Source organism: Osmia lignaria, chromosome 4 (assembly GCF_051020975.1).
Source record: "Osmia lignaria lignaria isolate PbOS001 chromosome 4, iyOsmLign1, whole genome shotgun sequence".
Classification (NCBI taxonomy): Eukaryota; Metazoa; Arthropoda; class Insecta; order Hymenoptera; family Megachilidae; genus Osmia; species Osmia lignaria.
This window is the reverse complement of record NC_135035.1, coordinates 6,855,465-6,873,746: the sequence shown is the minus strand read 5'-3', so window position 1 is coordinate 6,873,746 and position 18,282 is coordinate 6,855,465. Positions and strand designations below refer to the sequence as shown.

At 38.2% G+C, this 18,282-nt stretch overlaps 1 protein-coding gene across 10 annotated transcripts in view; it reads right to left on the bottom strand.

The window, feature by feature from the left end:
• The window catches only part of Pgant9 (polypeptide N-acetylgalactosaminyltransferase 9), a 203,184-nt gene that overhangs the window by 79,218 nt on the left and 105,684 nt on the right, over positions 1–18,282 (bottom strand). For 4 of the 10 annotated variants that reach the window (XM_076688200.1, XM_034322723.2, XM_034322724.2 and 1 more), the window contains one exon: positions 12,173–12,375. The exons of 3 other annotated variants lie outside the window; for them this stretch is intronic. The gene's annotated coding sequence lies outside the window, so the exon portion shown is untranslated. The remainder of the gene's footprint in view (positions 1–12,172; positions 12,376–18,282) is intronic. 3 more of the 10 variants (XM_034322726.2, XM_034322727.2, XM_034322728.2) reach the window with 2 other exon arrangements.

Sequence of the window (18,282 nt, the reverse complement as noted above, 5' to 3'; positions counted from 1 at the left end):
GCCAAAGTTATGTAAGCTATGTAACGCAAGTACCTACCACCACGTTCGATAAGTTTATTAGTCCTTGCTGGAGGGTAAGATTGAAATTACTATCCTCTTGTGTAATAGACGATCTCTTTCAAGTCTCGCCTTGAAATTCGATACTAATCTCAACAAAACTGCTTCTCAGCTAACATTCTTCGTGAAACATGTGATCCCTCTAGTGTTCGTGTAACAGAGAATCTCTTAAACTTAACTTAAGGATAACTAATTTAAATTTTTCTAAAATATTATCAAAAATATTTTCCATTACACCTATAAAAATATCACATCAACCCAAGAGCCTCTCAGAAACAGAATCTGAACCATAACGATGATCTAAAATCTAAGCTCATGGCTCTACCATCATCCCGAGTATCTCAAAACGCTATAAAGGCGCAAGCACGTTTTCATCGTGCCATTCGAGCATTTTACAAGTGCCATACGGAGCTCGTAAAACTTATTTCATGACATTTGTCCACGACAGGGTGGCCGTGTTGCGAATAATTGCTTAATGAAAATTCAACGTCCCTTCTCCCTTTGCAGGACAAAAAAAAGGTTACCAGTGATGGTAAAACGTCGCATTTAAATTCCACATTTAGTCGCAATATCCCGGGACGAATCACGGTACAATAAGTGGCAGCAGATGGTGCCGCCTAATAAGCGGCGCGCCTTCGCACCCTTCATCACCGACCCCCAATTTAATTCGACCGTCCCTACCCACGGTCGAAAGACGCGGCCTGCAGCTTCAATTAACAAATTCTTCCCGAGAAATCTCCACAACCCTAATTAAGGGACACAAAAGAAGGGCATTCGGTGGTAATTTCTGTAAAAATATTAACATTTTACGTTCAACCGAGCTGTAAGATTTGAAATTCATTTTCAACCCTTTTGTCTGGATGCTTCTCAGGGCTGAGAGAAATTTTGATAATAATCACTGAAATAATTAGATTCGATTTTTACTGAGAAAATTGTAGCTCGTATCGTGAGCTCTCTTTTAGGGTCTATCGCGATCTAACAGGTCACGGTAAGGAGAAGGGTTAAAGACAAGAATAAATGGGCGAGGAGCGAGCGTGTCGGGCATCGAACTCCCGACACAAACACGAGAAGGTATTACGTGGAAAGACGATCCAGCAGCATGCGAGGAGGTGTCTTTTAGAGATGTCGTGAGGGCACGCGAAATAGACTCTCTCGCGGGACTTAACGGTGCTCAAATTGCTCACGATCGTGCTAGCTAGACGGCTCTCTTTCTCTATCTTCTTCTACGACGTTATGAGTGATTTCGATCGCGTCTGCACGATCCTACATTTTATTTGATGGCTCTCTCTGCTGCTCTCCCACGGATCTGGACGATCTTCGCCAGTTTACTGGTACTGGATCGTCCAGCAAACGAGAATGGAGGATATTTTGTAGAAGATTATTATTAGGATCGTTGGCGGATCGTTTGTAAATGGTTTCTGAAGATTGCTTTCCATTTGTAATCCTTTCAACTTATTTTTCAAAGGAAACCATTAGGAACTTTTTTCCTCGTCTAATTAGAAATAATTCTAAAGATAGTTAGAAGGATTTTGGAAATGTCGTTTGCGTGGCAGTGAACCTGTTAAATATTAAAAATACTCCAACCTTCAACCTCTCGTATCCTTAAATTACTTCCAACCCTTCGTCTTTCTCCTCTCATTCTTCATTTATCTTTTTCATCCCTGTTGGTCCTAGCTCGTGAGGAACGGTCCGTGAGATTGAGAGAGGGACTTTTTAACGACCTCAACGTACAACGTTCCTCTTCGAAGCGGAGAATGAAGAAGTAACCTCCTAGGTCCCATTCGAAAATCCAGGATAATGGGATCGCGCTGGTGGAACAACCTCCGCCACTGACACACGGTGTCTAGGTGTCTTCTAATCGCATAACCCTCGTCAATTGTGGCCTACCTTCGTTCCAGCAATTACAGGGATTCGAATTCCTGCTTTCTCGCGGATCGGAGACGAGTGTATAGCCAGAATGGAGGATAAGACAGTTTCTAGGATTTCCATATTCCGAGAATTTGTTAGTACGGAATTCAAGCCCGATGCCTCGAATCCGACGAAGGATAGGAACTGCTTGCTCAGGTATTGCAGTTTGATTTCGAATCGGGAATACTTGAATTTCGAGGGTTCTCAAGGCGATGGAGTTGGTATAGAAAAATATACGTAGCTGGTGGTAGAAAATTGAAACTGAGATTTTGATATTTTCGAATTCTATCACCTGCGAAACCTGTTTCGACGAATTTTGAAAATTATTAAATTCACAATGTTTTAATTATATATTTTGAAACTGAGATTTTGATATTTTCGAATTCTATCCCTTCTGAAACTCGTTTCGAAGAATTTTAAAAATTATTAAATTCACAATGTTTTGAAACTGAGATTTTAATATTTTCGAATTCTATCCCCTGTGAAACCTGTTTCGAAGAATTTTAATAATTATTAAATGTACAATATTTTAATTACATCCTACCAGAAAATAAAACCATAGAAAGTTAACATTTTCGAGGAGCCTCTCCACAGAAACGAAAGTCATTAGGAAAATTGTCAAATATGACATTTATAAACGTACGAATTATTTCGATAAGGATTATTTAGTCGTTCAACGAAACGCTGGTCTACAGGATTCGTTTTATTATCATCAGCATATGAGGACCGATAAAACATGTCGCTTTTATTAACCGACAGATTCGTTGATTAAGGATCGCGAGCCGGGAAGGTTTGATTCTACAGGGATTGATATTTCATGGCGATTCATTGGCAGGTAATTCCGGTATTGATATTTATTTTCCAGCAATTTTACGTTCAACTCTGTGGCTCATATTTGCAGATTTTATGTATCGAAATTATCATGTGTAATCGGTAAATTTTATATCGCGAAAGAGAATGAATGGTGCATAGAGAAATACATGATGGAAATGTTGTATATTCTTTTCATTTTTATTAAGGATTTACCAGGAAATGCCTGTTTTCAATTTTATGGCTGATTTAACATCGATATTAAACTTTCTGCAAATAATAAATTGCAATTTTCGTTTATCCCCAAATCTCAAATGGTTCCTCTGCAGAATATCCACGAATTTTTGTTTGTTGAACGGGGTATTTTTAATTGCGATTGCATCAATCTGCGCAATTATGTTCTTCGGAAAATACAAGGGTCAGCAGCCTGGTGTTGCAACGAGCAGCTCGCTGGCCTCGCAAACTGGTTTCGCGCGAGTCAAGATCTAGATCGCGGCCTTCTGCGAGCGACTCGTTGCGACCTCGGAACTTAATTCTCCGGAAAACCGGAGGTCGAGTTAAAGAAATTGAAAGTAAATGGATTTTGTCGAGTTTCGATTGAAAGAATTGTAGAATGCCGGCGGAAAAATTATGGCGTTTCGTTTCGGGAATCGTCCAGTGGGGCTGACGTGGACGGTCCCTGCTCCAGAACGCCAGAATTCTATATTCACAGATCTTATATACAGGGTGTTCCGCGATTCATGGTCAACCGATTAGGAGGTGATTCTACATGCAAAAATCAGTCGAAAAGGAAGAATAAAATTTTTTCCTAAGTGTCTTCGTTTTCGAGAAAATCGAAGTCGAAACTTTACTCGAAAATTACTTGTACATATCGACAAGGCTCGTGATGGAGCACTTGCGAGAAAGGATGAAGTTACACGCGCGACACCTTGCGACCATGACAGGAAAGAGGCCCAAGGCGCCTAGGGCGCCACGATGCGATCACAACCCCCACAGAATCCTCTATCAACAAGAGGCGATGCACTTTGGAAATTGCATAAGATTTAATTGAAGAATTGTGTACCTGTGTCCAAATTTTCTTCAGAACTTGGAAAATTTTCTTATTTAATATGATAGATCGTCAACTCTATAACCCTTTTACGGTGACCATTATGGAAATGGAAAAGTGTTGTTCTGAGAAGAAAGATTTATGAGAGCTTTCAAATTAAATTTTTTCCTTATTTACTTTATGTCACTATAAATGAAAATTGAATGCAGTTATGACAAATGTATAATGGTACTAATATTTATTAATTATCCCGCCCTTATTTATTATTTATTACGCACTTGACATACAAGAATTTTTTACCTGACTTTGACTTAGAATTGCACACAATTTACATAGAAATAAACTAGAACGGAATATCATTACTTTTCATTTACCGTTGCTTAGTATAATGTTCTACGCTATATTATGATGAAATAACGTAATGGTTTATAACAAGATTATTAGAACAACCGATTATTGGTACTATTTGCTCGTTAATGACATAACGTCACGTTTTAAACGGGAATAACGAGAGACCATTACTTCTTTGCATTAATTGTGATACAACGGTCGGTGGATACCGTTGCAATCTCGTTATCCAACGATTTAACGAAATTCGGCCGGATTTACAGGGTGGCTTATTAGAGCGGAAATTACAATCGAGCTTCGTTGGTATAATAAATTTGGTTTTGCTACGATGACGTTTCCGACTATTTGCATTTTCGATCAGACGAATTCGTACACGGTTCTGTGCCCGAAATATGAATTTCATCGACAAAATCAATGTGGTCAAATTTTGGATATTAATCACGAAATATATTAAATTCTTTGATTGAAACACTCCTCCACAGCGACAACGTGCATTTATTTTAAAAACCGAAATGTAAATCATAAACTTTGGACATCGAAATTATAAACATTAATTCTACAAAATATGAACTTTAAATTTTCCGATTACAACTCAAATTATTTGTTAATTCAATTTTTTTTCTTTTATTAAAATCAAAATGAGTTTTTGCACGGTGAAATCTCTTTGTCTGGCGATTCGTTAATTATAGTAGACTGCCTGACAGAAACATAAAAACGAAATATTCGAAACATATAAATATGCAATAGAATGTGCGTAAAATCACAAGCAAAAATTGTCGATATGCAGTTCATTTTGTGGCATAATGGTTGTGGATTGAATTCGCGTTTCGAATCGAACGTTTCTACCACATTTTTTTTTCTCACAAATAAAATATCACGACCAAGAGAGATCGATTGAAATTCTTCCTTTCGTCGGTCGCCGAGCTTTTCAAATTTAAATTTCAACAGGATACACCAGTAAAATAAATTCTTGTTTTTAGTAATTGCGAGAACGATTGCAGAAATATGATTTTATGACTTTTAATCGCTGTCTGAATTGCGAGTACGGTCGGTAAACATGCATAATGCTTGGAAAATATTGTTCGGTAAAATTGCAAACATCGGTGATCGTGATGCGAAATTGATTTAAAATATTTACAATGATTTCACCGGAACAATAATGTTTGATAGCTATCATAATAGTTGAAAAATATTACTTTCTGTATAAATGATGGTTAAAGAATATTAAATATATATTTAACTAAGAGAAACCAAAAATGAAAAAACTCTCGCTACAAATTGCAATTTGTTAAGTAGAATTATCCAAAGTTTGTTTTACTAATTACATTGTCAGAAGATGAAAAGATAATTTTGAAAAATGAATCCTTAAATATTAAAAAGCTTATAATTTAATCATTTGCAAATGTGTTTAAACAACAGCCTGTTGCACCTGAATCATTATATATTCATCGCCTGATATACCTATCAGTCACTAACGCAATTTTCAATATAATTTACCAATTAGCTTGCAATTCATCCCACATTGACCACAATTCAAATTTAAATTCAGAAAGGTACAAGCCAGTCACCCTTTAATTTCCCATTGAATTTAATTAATTTCATAATTAGTCGAAGAAATGATCGAGTATTAAATTTGATACTCACAGAATTGTTCATGTAACTTGATAGGTAACTAAATATCTTTTAAATTTAGTTCACAAAAAAAGAGAAAAAAGGATCAATAAAACGAAATGTGAAAAATAAATGAAACTTTGAAAATTCACGTTCGATTCACGAACGTTCCGCGTATTTTCTCGGGCCGAGAACAGTTTTCAATCAAATCCTGCGGCCGATACGAGATTTAAATTCGTTCTGACGCAAATGAGTCCACTTGCCGTCTCGCTTCCGCGCCGGAAGCTCGATTTGACCCGTATTTTGCTCCCACGAAACTTTCACGAGGCTTCGAATAAACCTCGTCGATTCTGCACCAAGATCCATTTAATTTCTTCTATGATTTTAATTCTAAAGTACCGATAGCAAAAATATTTTTAGAAGAACAATTTATTTTCTACATGGACAATTCCGTTTTTTTTTCAATTCTTAAAAAATGTTTTTCTTTTTACGGAAAGAAAATTGTGAAAAAAATGTCACACCAAAGCATCGGCTAAAATTTTCAAGAACAAACACCATGACACACGCGAAGGGGGAAACTGGTAGACAGAAAAATGATTAATAAATGTATATTCAGGGGAAGAATTTATCGTGGCGTTTCTTAGGTAACCGTGTAGGTCCCAGACGTCATCAGAATTTCCCATCCACCGCAATCCCCCGGCCACTAGAAATTCAGATAAAAGTGCTTTCATCTCGCGTAATATATTCTCGAAAGGGAAGAATCGTGGACCAGGCAGCCATTTCGATTCGTCGAGGAGAGAAGAGATCCTTGAGAGGAGTTTCGAGAGGCGAGGATCCCGAGAAACAGGAATGTTGCCGCCAGGAAGGTCAGAGGTGAAGGCGAATCGCTTTCAATAATCCGACAGAATTCCTGTCGGATTAAGACGCGAGAAAACTTTCGATCCTACCGTCAAAAGGCTCTATTTTCGCTTGCAAATCGTTCTCCCCCTCCCCCGTTCGCCATCTTAAGCCTGCCAATCGATTCGCTCTGTCTGCCCGATCCTCCCTGTTCGCCACTCGACGATTAATTTCGTGGTTGAAGTTAAAAGACCATCCTTTGGAAATTTTCCCAAAGATTCGTTCCTGATAATTTTCCAACGAATTTCTTATGTTTCGAGATGCTTTCTACGATGGAATCGCTTCGATTCTTCGAGCCGAGCCGAGCGCTTGAATTTGCCGAATTACTCAAAGTCGACGAACTGTTTGAAACAAAAGCGAGTTACTCGAAAAAATCGAACTACTCGTAAAACTTCGATTTACTTGAAGATGAATTTTCGGTTCGAATATTCGAGTAGTTCGATTTTTCGAGTAGCTCGCTTTTGTTTCGAAAAGTTCGCTCGATTTCGAGTAATTCGGCAAATTCAAACATTCGACTCGGCTCGACCGATCGATCATTGTTCGACTCAAAATTCGAGTACTCGAATAAATCGAGTACTCGCACACCTCTATAGAATATTCGAACGGTCAACAACTTACGATGACAATGTACTGTTAACGATCGTGTTGATTAAAACGATCGAACGAGCACGGAAGTTTTCGCAGGGAGCTCGTGTTCGTGCGCAATAAAAATCCCCTGGACAACAGTCACGGAGATGATAATTGTCGGTGATAAAAGTTACAGTTAATCGTTGCGCTTCAGAAGTTTCGTCATAAAACGCGCTATCTCGGGATGTTAACGCGAGACTAGTTTTTCAGATAACTACTACGAGTTCTCTATTCATTTTGATATTAAGCGTTCGCCTCAATTTCATGCTCCAAGAAACAAAGTTTCCGTGTAAATACCCCTATCCTGTAATTACATTAAAGAGTCGAGTATCAAATGGAAAATTTTCACCCAAGTATCACGATATGTGTTAGAATCTCTGGTCGCATTTTTTTCTATAAAAATAAATAAAGTAATATTTTCTTTTCTGCATGCTTGAACATCAATGACCAGAAAAAAGTGGCATTCTACAGGATTAACAGGAACGTGAAAGTCATGTTCGCGATGGTTTTTCTCATTAAGGTGAACCTCGATGATAAATGAAACGTGAAGGTGATGCGAACGGCACAATAAAGATAATTATCGTAACGCCATAATGAACGAATTCATCGCGTAACGAATCTCTTCAAGACAGATTGATTAAGAAGGAAATTTTTGTAATTACTAGGAAATGAAACGTGTCTCGGAATGGTTGAAACTATCTGATCGATTATTTTTTATGAATATTGCACGATGCAGTTCAGAGTTTAAATTAAATCCTCTAACGTTGTTTGATGTTCAAATAAGATGGGATTCGCCGTGACCCGAGAAGTAATATGAAAAATTCTTTAACCGTCGTACGGCACGAGCAGAATTTTGTTATTAAAACCAATTCTGAGAACTGCGGAAAGAAAAATGCAACTTAAACTTGAGAAACTTCTCATAAGAGAATTTCACTTCATTGAAATGTAATACCCTATGAAAAGTACCTGAGTATTAGGCTTTAATATTGTTGCGTTGCAACGCAAGTTTGCAGCGAGAAAGAAACTTTACACTCCATTCTTTTCAATCTGTGAGTCCGTAATTTTAACTTAAAATGAAACATTAGGGAAAGATATATCGTAAAAAATACAGCTATTCAGAAAGAAAGTTTACTATGAATTTACGTCACGACCGAATAAATATTTTTATGAGGAATACCAATTTCCAATATCAATCATTTTCGTACCAATCCCAGAAATTTTCTAAAACAAACACAACGTATTCGCTGACGCAAAATATTAAAACACCGTTCTTGGAAAACAGGCTACCCATTGTTTAACCGATCGATGTTTAAAGCCGTTCGACTGAGAAAAAGTTTGCAAATAACAAATACAGCACAATGTAGTCGGATAAAAAAGCAGACCGCTGATTGTTCTAGTTGCGAACGCACATCCTGGACGCATCAGAGAATAATGAATAATTGGAACGTCGTAGAAACCGCTTAAACCCGATAATTGTTATACGTTCGATGAATAATTAGCATACTATCGCAACCATCCATCGATAATTCGAGCGATAAAAAAAGTCGAGGCTGGTCGAAACGAAGGGCAAAAATTCGCTTGAATTTCATCCCGTTCGAAGGTTAAAAGTGCAATTCGATTAATTTCAAATGCAGATTCCACGAGTATTGAATACGCTGCGTATCGCGGACGAAGAAAGTTATGGAAATATAATTCCAGGCAAAACCCGGCTGCGTTACACCGGAAACGATGGAAGGTTATTTAAAAGTTCCGGCTGCATTTATATTGCAGCTAACGATTATCGATGAGCCATCAATAATTCACGCGGTTCTGGAATTTTATTTCAGAAAAAGAAGAGCGTACTTCTGATTGCATTAATTAAATAATTATAATATAGGAGTAGAAAGTGTTGACTAATTTTCTTCTCAAAAATATTGCCTTCGGAAAATTTATCAAAATTTAATAAAAATCCAATTTCCTTCAAAATGAAATTATATAGGAGTCGAAAGTGTTGATTAATTTTCTTCTCAAAAATATTACCATGGGGAAATTTACCCAAATCTAATAAAAATCCAATTTCCTTCAAAATGAAATTATATAGGAGTCGAAAGTGTTAACTAATTTTCTTCTCAAAAATATTTATACATTGGAAAATTTATCCAAATCAAATAAAAATCTAATTTCCTTCAAAATGTTAACTAATTTTCTGCTCAAAAATATTACCATTGGGAAATTTATCCAAATCTAATAAAAATCCAATTTCCTTCAAAATGAAGTTTGATATGAAAAATTTGATTCCATATTTCCCATCCATTTTCTCATACAGAATCATCCTCTATATACTATTCATAATATAATTATAAATATCTTTAGTAATTATCTGAAAATTTTTCGATCTACATACCCGAATGACTCATTCATTCAATTATCAGGATTCACTGCAGGAATATCAAGCGACCTTGCGTAGATCAGCGACAATCCGCCCACCAGCCCGGAATGCGGACTTTCACGACAACTATCCGCACACATGGAAACATATGTGGACACTGCGTCGTTGGTATGCAGTTTAGCACGTGTTCCACGCCCACGCGTGGCGTCCTGATGCGTCCGCAGGTATGCACCGTGGCTTGGAGGTTGCATTCGATGCAATCGGTTGCATACATCGCAAGGAATGCGTCATCGAAATTACCGTCCAGGAAGCTGACAAACCGCTCTCGCTTTCGAATCCCGATCGACGGGCCGGAAGAATGGGATCAATGGTGAACACAACTTCCACGAATAACCTGAATCAATCCGGACACCCTATTCTATTCGAAGAACTTTTCTCAGAAATATAATGAGAAGAATCTACGAATCATCCGATGAGATTCGAAAAATTATTCGAGCCATGATTTCCGTCGGGACGGAAGTAAGAGGCAGATCTTGGCAATCATAAGCGGCCTGATCCTCTTAAAAGTGAAGAATGGTATCATCCTTCCTCTCGAGGCGTCGTCTTCAAACACGCTGAGTCGTCGACGATGAAAAACCGCCCTTAGCATAGGTTAACCGTCTCCGGTAAGGTCCGCGATTATCGTGTCTGAGGCTTGCAAGATATCTTGATGCACCGACTTCCGCAAAAAACATCTCTTTACCCTCGACGGTATATCATTTTAACGACCGAATAATTACAACGTCAAATGAATCCTTAATTTCATCTTTTTCTACAGCATCCCTTTTATCGTCTTAAGGTTGCGATATTTTTTAAATAATTTATTGAAAGTGTCATACGTTTCAGATAAGACCATCGAGATTTTCAATATTTATTTCAATTAAGATTCTAAAGTTCCTGAAATGGAACAAAGTGAACACACCACGTTTCTAACCGTATCCTATGCATAAGTCTCGGTTCACAAAGGGGATCAAGAGGAGCTCGTCGTCAGAGGTAAACCATCGCGAGGACCGAATCTCTGCAACAGACTGCACGGCTTATTAAAACTAATTAGCGCGAGTTGCTGGCAAAGGGAACGGCGAAATGATTAGCATTAAGTTCACCGCGGTTTGCGTGTACTCGCAAAAGAAAATTATGCCCAACGTGGATCCAGTAGCTTCTACGTTTCTTGCCAGCTTTCTAGCATGGTCGAAGTGAAAATTTTATTCTCTTCGTTTTCAAGAAAAAGCTTCCTTCTCCCCGCGGAAAAACATTTGTCCTTGATGCACAAAGGGCTGACAATGAGTTAGGCGACGACACACGGTGTTAATATGATCTTAGCTCTGTGGATCCAATTGCTCATAATTTGTAGCTGGATGTGCAATTAAGCTTGCATTGAACTTTGAGGAAAATAAAATTCAATACAATGATACTGTTTGACAACAACAGGGTGTGATTAACACGAACTCATTAATGGATCGAAACACGCTCTTGAAAATGCATCTGAATGCATCGGTGCAACCAAGCTATTATTATTTCTGCACGCGGGTGTGAATGATACCACTGAGATTTGCATCATCAGAGCGTACATATTTGACGCACAATGAACCAGTGCAACCCCTATTATGCAAATTGATTTGCTAAATAAATGTTTCATCAAAATTATTAACTATATCCTGCACTAGATTTACTGGCGTAAATTACAATCCCTCGGATACTGTGTGTTGCCTTTTAATTGACAATTAAAGAAACTGCGTGCGATATTAATAATTAAATTTAGTACACGATGAAAAATTAATAAATTTACTGCGCCCTCGTGAAAATTAATTACGTTATCTCCTCGTTTAATGAAAATTGCGTCACGATAAGCTAATGAATCACTAGTGACCCACAGAGGGGGTTAAAATGTTTCATCCCTTGCAAATTGATATTCTTTTGTATTCCGCCGTTTCGACCCCGATATTACACGAACGAAATGACAAACGATGATCGTTAAATCGAAGGCAATGCAATTAGGAGAGGCACGATTCTGCATAGTCGAAAGTGCATCAAGATGCACTTACGTAAGCAGTGACCTATTACTTTAAGATACGTAAATCGACGATGCTAGAGAAATTATCGGTGAGGAAGGTTGTCAAAGCACCCTGTGCTCTACTATCAAGCGATTTAACAGGTTAATTAAACGACTCCTCGATCGGCTACAGAAGCGGAATGTTTCTTAGTCGCTCACAGGTATAAAGGAAGCATCGAATGCAATTAATCACGAAAATCGTACGACCGATCGGATACAAGTAATTGTCTCGTTGTTTGATGCAACGAACGAAATGGTTAAAAGAAAGAAAACGAAAATGACAGATAAATTCTGAGAAGAAGATATTCGAAGAAGATATTCGTGTCGAATATTTCTGCATGCAAAGCACGATAGGAAGACGCAGCGTAAAGCGACGATAAGCGTGGAATTCCGAAAGAGTGAAACTTACCTTTGAGCCGTGAGAACGTCCTCGGTTCACAGCTTCCGATTCGCCTAGATGATCGACTTCCGTTCGCTATTCATCAGCTCTCGTTTTCCTACGGCAGAAGACAATCTCTCACGAAGTCGTCGGGTTCAAGCGAATAACCGTGAAAGTTTTGGGAATCGAGCCGGAAAACTGTTACTCGCGTAGACACTCACGCCTCGCTGCCACTGAAAGTAAAAGAACGATTCCTTGTGGGCACAACTGTAACACGATTACATTCGACATTCTAACGAGAGAAATTACGTATGTAATTTAAAACTTATAATCAGACAAATTTCTCAAAATCAGAATTTTGAAATTTCATTTTTTCGCGATCAATCCTTTCCTATAATTTTATTAAATTACAAAAAAAACTTCAGACAAATTTCTCAAAATCAGAATTTTGAAATTATATGATTTCGCGATCAATCCTTTCCTAAAATTTTATTAAATTACAAAAAAAACATCAAACAAATTTCTGAAAATCGAAATTTTGAAATTTCATTTTTTCCCAATCAATCCTTTTCTAAAATTTTATTAAACTACAAAAAAAAACATAATTAATATTATTGCACGTTAAATAGCAGAAAAGAGAATTTGCTACAATTTCATGCGCATCACAAAGGTGAAATAAGGTGTCACGGTAATTACAGCAGTCATAACGCGTACAGAGAACATGGAACATTTAACTCGAGCGATTCTTTTCATAAAGAAAACGTGACACGAGATGAAGGTAAAAAGGAAGCAAAAGGATGAGAAGCGAGAAGAAAGCAAAAGAGACTTCGTAATGAAGAAAAAGGAAAGAAATCAAATTTCTTTCATTGAGCTGTTAGTGATACCGGCTAGTAAAGGAGATAAAGGAAAGATGAAAAGGGCTTGTCGTCGAAGGGCAAAGAGGAAGATAATAATTACGGTAGCGTTCGCTCGCGATTTCTGATAAGAAGAACAAAAACGTTGGACTGACTGCTGACTGCACAGATAAAGCAACAATTCTATTAGCGAAAGCTTAATAGTTCTAACGTTACTTTTAACTTGAATTTTCATTTCAATTAAATATGTGTAAGAAACTATAGTAACGCGATGGTGAATTCATTTCATGGTATGCGACACTTTCTGTTTCCTTTCGTTCAGAAACGATGAAATTAGAGTGGAAGATTGTTTGACAACGTGTACCATTAAACGTCTATCCTCTTTCTTACGTCTAAGAATGCATCCCGTTTATTATTTACAATTTACTTGAAAAGGAACGATAATGACTAGAGTTTAATTAAACGAGCTTCCGGCACGGTAAAAATGAGAGGATTACTGTCGAAGAAGCATTCAAATGCTTTCTTGCAAATGAAACGAGTTCTTGGAACTGTTCTTTGAATAATACCACTGAAAATGTATAGAAAACTCGGAAACGAGCACGTTGCAATCGTGTCGCTTGCAAACCGTGCCTGTTGTTCGTAGAAACGTCAGTGGTTATACAGAAGGTCTTGAGAAAATACGTTTTTGATAACGTAAGGCAGCGGTAAAAGGATTAATTGCAAAGACTATTATTTCGGATAACTACTCAAAGTAATTATATCACTGGCTTTGAAATCAGATGAGGGAAATTTGTCAACTAATTAATTTAGAACCTCGACAAAAAAGAAATTGATAATTCAGAGTTAATTGTGCATAATATTTGAAATCCTCTTAAAATAGCAATGAAAAATAAAATAGTACAAAATTAATTAGAATATAAAACCACGTGTTAACAGGACGGTACAAATTTTCTCCAACAATATAATCCCCGACCAAAGCCCAGCAAAGTGAGCAATTTCATTTCCGTCTATAATCGTGCATAACTGTAGAATTAATTAAACTCGCGTTCACAGATTTATATCAATTAATTTCTCAACATCGTATGTGATAAAAACAGTGACGAAACTCCGCCAGATATTACAACTAAACGATCAACTGAACAACCTATCTCTCTTCACATTTCAATAATTAATAATCCCTCGAAATTAATCACCATGAATGTCGGATGAAATTTTCGATCCCTCGATTGATTTTTTCGAAATTGATTTGATTTGCCAGAAATAATTGCCTGTGTTTCTCCTGTTCTATAAGGTGATTGATATAATGATGATCATCGTGAGAGAATGCAGTCACTCGGAACGTTCATTGACTCCATGCTCTCAATGAAATTATAACAATTATAGGTCTGGGATGATGGAGAATAATTATGATCGATAATTATGATCGGCAGGAATGGTAGATATAAAAGATAAAACGCTACTTGGACTCCTTATAATATATTACCAACAGGGTAACTTATTTTCATGACTGAAACTAACTCAATCCTACTCGCTTACAACTACTCGACGATTGTAAGTTGTCTCCTGAATCTCATTACACGCATTCACGTCCACATTACATATTCAGGTCGCACGTTTTCTGGTAGTAAAACTTCATATGCACTACTGAAAATTATTCACACCATTCTCTTCGTTCGTAGAAATTATTATGCCTCATCTGCACTTTTCTGCAATTTCAAGTTTACGACTGACACACAAACGTGTACTGCAATATTAAAAGTAAGGATCTGAATTCGTAGTAAATTTTTCATTTAACAATCGTTACCAGGTATATTTTTCAATCACAAAATGAAAATATAGGACATTGAATGGGGAAGTTGACACTTGATCGGTAAACGTACAATTCGTCTTGAACGTGATTAATTTTGTTTGCAAATGGCGAGTGGAAAGATTGATCGAACAGGGAAGAGAGAAAGAGAGAGAGAGAGAGGGAGTCATCTATCAAGAAAAGCAAACAACGTCAAACTCTCTTCTTCAAATATTAACACAATGGGGACACGGAGCAACAAGCTTCGTGCTTTCTACGCTCATGAACCGGAAGGACGTAGAACAAGACGGGAAGGAAGTTGACTTCGACTATAACGGATACCTCGCCGATAGTTTCATCTAGTTCGACACAGTTCTGCTTGCATTTCCATTCATTCATTCTAAATGAACGTGGTACATTGAAAGCATTCAAACAGATTTAAATATATAACTAAAATTCGGATTTATCTGTAATAATGGATAACCATTGGAATGGATAAACCAATTTAACACGGATCTCTTATCTCGTTGAATTACACGATCGTAACAAGTGTACTGGAGGGTCTGAATGGTGAGAAACGATTTAAATCTTAATCCAAGGGAACGCCTCGAGATTTCACCATTCAGGGTTGATGCTGAGCAACACGCAGAGGGAACTTCGACAGCTGCAATGAAAGTACTACTTTGGCTCAAGAGATTCGTGTTTGCTCGTAAGCTTCGGCAAGACCGTTTGCGGTCAGCCGCAACACGAGCGACGAAAACTCGGCGAACAGCGAAGCTGCTCTCAAAAATAGAAGCCTGCCAAGTGGTCGCCTCTCGAAATCCTCTCCTAGACTCCCCGTTCCCGAGAGACGTCGTTAATCCCCTTGGATTTATATTTATTTACATTGTGTTCAGATATTCGTAACTATGATTACGAAATATGAATTTTCAAGCAGAGATAATTAGAGAAGATTGAAATCCTGCTTCGTTTGTAATTGACAAGATAACATTCCGAGGTAATATCGAGACACGAATAATAATTTGCATGACGTTTCATCATCGACGACGAAACTTAGCAGTCGCTACCGCTAAGTAGTTACAGTCAGCCAATTAGACGACGCTAATGTATACTCGGTCCAACGCGTTGCAACGTGAGAATAACCTCAGTTTTCGACCGATCTGCGCATCCCCCACCATTACCTACCGATCTGGCGCATACGATTAGTCGCGACCCTACCCCCACCGGTCTCCTACCGATAACGGTACCGCCCAAATTGGGGGCGATATCGGTGTATAAGAAATTAATTGTCACCACGTATGAAAAAAGAGAATAGCATGGAATCAAACGCTTCAAATGGATACCTTCGATGCAATTACCAATTGAGTGAAAATTACCCCTCGTCAAAGATAAAAAGACATTATCCTATTAGCAACCACTCAGTTAAAAATCACTCAGAAAATTTCCTCAGCAGAAAAAAAAATACTGAAAGGATGAAAATTGAGAAACGAATCGTTTTCTTTTGCTTGCTCGTCTCCAGTTCGCCATCAAGTAGCTCGGCAATGTAAATTCGGCATTGTGTCCGTTGAAAAATGCCCGACCAGACTGCGTCTCCTTTCACCGCGTTTTCCGCTCTATTTTCACCCAATCCCTGCGCACCTCTCTTTTTCACGACGTCCCTTTCCGGCATCGTTTCCCGCTCTCTACTTTCAGCCTTCAAGCGGGAATGCTTGATCGTTCCCGGCACCCGGAAACTCCGCTTTTGTCCACGCGTTACCGGTTACATCGAGCCAACTCGATCGATTAGAATGGCCGGGCTCCGAGGACAGGTAACGTCGTTTTTCACCGTACACCCTCTTCCCTTACAAGGATACCCTTCGAAAGGTCCTGAAAGCCGGCCACCAGGACTGGCTTAGAGGAACGTTCGATCGTTACGCGACACACGCTCGATCTTACCACCCCTGTGTTTGGGATTCAGGAACGATCCAGAGACGAATGGGACACCGATCCCTGGAATATCTTACGGATGGATTTTTCGACAGCTTTTTCAGCGAAGAATCGGCACGTGTGATAGGGAGAACGAACAGCTACACCTTAGCAGGAAATATACAAATGACGACATTAACTCTTTCGATGCCCCCGCGAATTTTTTAACTTGCATTAGTGGGTCACAAATTTCATATTAAAAATTTTATAACGGGAAAGAACTGCGGAATGTATTAAAATAACGGTACAATCTTGCCAATGGTCCCATGGGACCACCGCGGCAGCGAAAGGGTTAAAGGCGGGACATGACGTACAAGTATAAAAGAATTAAAAGTTCCATCATTCCGAAATTTTAATCAATTATTCTATAGTGAATAAATTTATTTAAAAATAAAAATAATCGAGGTGTGCCATTTTCCCTTTATGTTTTTTTAAATTGTCTGAAATTCTTCTACCACTGACGCGAACGCGTTTTTTTAAACGTTTCGAGAACCATTTTCATCTAGCATGGAATAAAGGTTCTAAAGCCTCTATCTCGCGGAAGCATTCAAGGCACGTGTTCCAGACGACGAACCTACAATTACAACGTTGTGAAGCAACCCGAAACGGCGTCCATGAAGGACAAAAAAGCGACTAGAAAATATTCAGAAGAGTCGTACAAACCGTACTGAGAATTTTTCAGCTTGGAACTGCAACAATAATGACTTTCCGTTTCGAAAACTGTTCCTTAATTTGCATTCTTCCCGTCCATTTGTACCATTTAATAGTTTCCCGTTCGCGAATATCGAATGTTTTTGCAATTTTACATTAGAACATCAGGAAACCATTCAAAATCTACCCTTATCTATTCGTAACAATTTAGAATAATAACTTCCAAAAAAAAAAAAGTCGCAATTAGTACCAATTTTAATGAACACAGAAGGTTCGGACAATCGTATAAAAATACTTTGAACAATGAATAAAAGCAGCAAATTGTTTCAGCATAGATGATAACAAAGAATATTAATATAAACCTTTTGAAAGCACAGGCCTTTGTTACCTTTAATTCGCTCGAGAAATCACATCCCTCAAAGTAGGGAAACAGTGTCCGCGATATAATAAGTATCATTTCATGTCTGGCAAGGGGATGAGAGAAGGAACAGATCCAACCGTTCATAATTTTCCGTTGTATCTAATTTTGCTCCACCCTTCGAGCCGAAAGGGAGGGTTTTTACAGCCCCTTTACCTTCCAGCATCCAACAAATATTCCAAGCACGCGTCCATTTCAGACAACTGTCCCGTAATTACAAGGTCGTAAAACAAGTCCGCCTGTGCGAACAAAGAAAGAGGAAAACAAGCGAGCAAGAGGAAAGGGATGAAGGAAAAAGTGGCGAAGAGAGGATCCGCAAACGGTAGTGAGAATTTTCCGCCGCGCACCAGCCTCAACAATGGCGGGTCGCTGTAAAACGAGATCCCGTTTCCCCTTCTTCACCCTCCTTCTTTTTCTCTCCTATCTCTTTTGCGAGCTTCTTTTTACTCGGCTTTTTCTCAAACGG